This window comes from Poecilia latipinna, unplaced genomic scaffold (genome assembly GCF_001443285.1).
Source record: "Poecilia latipinna isolate Pla-1442-1.1 unplaced genomic scaffold, P_latipinna-1.0 Scaffold982, whole genome shotgun sequence".
NCBI lineage: Eukaryota > Metazoa > Chordata > Actinopteri > Cyprinodontiformes > Poeciliidae > Poecilia > Poecilia latipinna.
This window is the reverse complement of record NW_015113598.1, coordinates 95,427-95,830: the sequence shown is the minus strand read 5'-3', so window position 1 is coordinate 95,830 and position 404 is coordinate 95,427.

Below are 404 nucleotides of genomic sequence, written 5' to 3'. Positions count from 1 at the left end.
TTTTTTTTTTTTTTTTTTTTTTTTTTAGCGCAGTCTTGATTGACGCAGAGAGAAGAGTAGCGGGCTGTGAAATTTGGCATTCCTGGCCAGAGGAGCTGAAATAATGGCATTATCCAGTGGGAGAGGGCCCACGCTTTACTCCCCCCACACACACACACACACCCACCCTACTCCGGCCCACTCAGAAGGGATCTGATTGTGCAGCCAGTCGGATATATATATATATATATATATATATATATATATATATATATATATATATATATATATATATATATATATTAAAAAAAAAAAATGTTTGATGTAAGGCGGGGCAGGACGGATCCGGTGTAGGTTTGCCCTCCCTGCCCCCCCCCCCCCCCCCCCAAACAGGCCGTTTCCACAAAACCCACTGGAAACCGGAA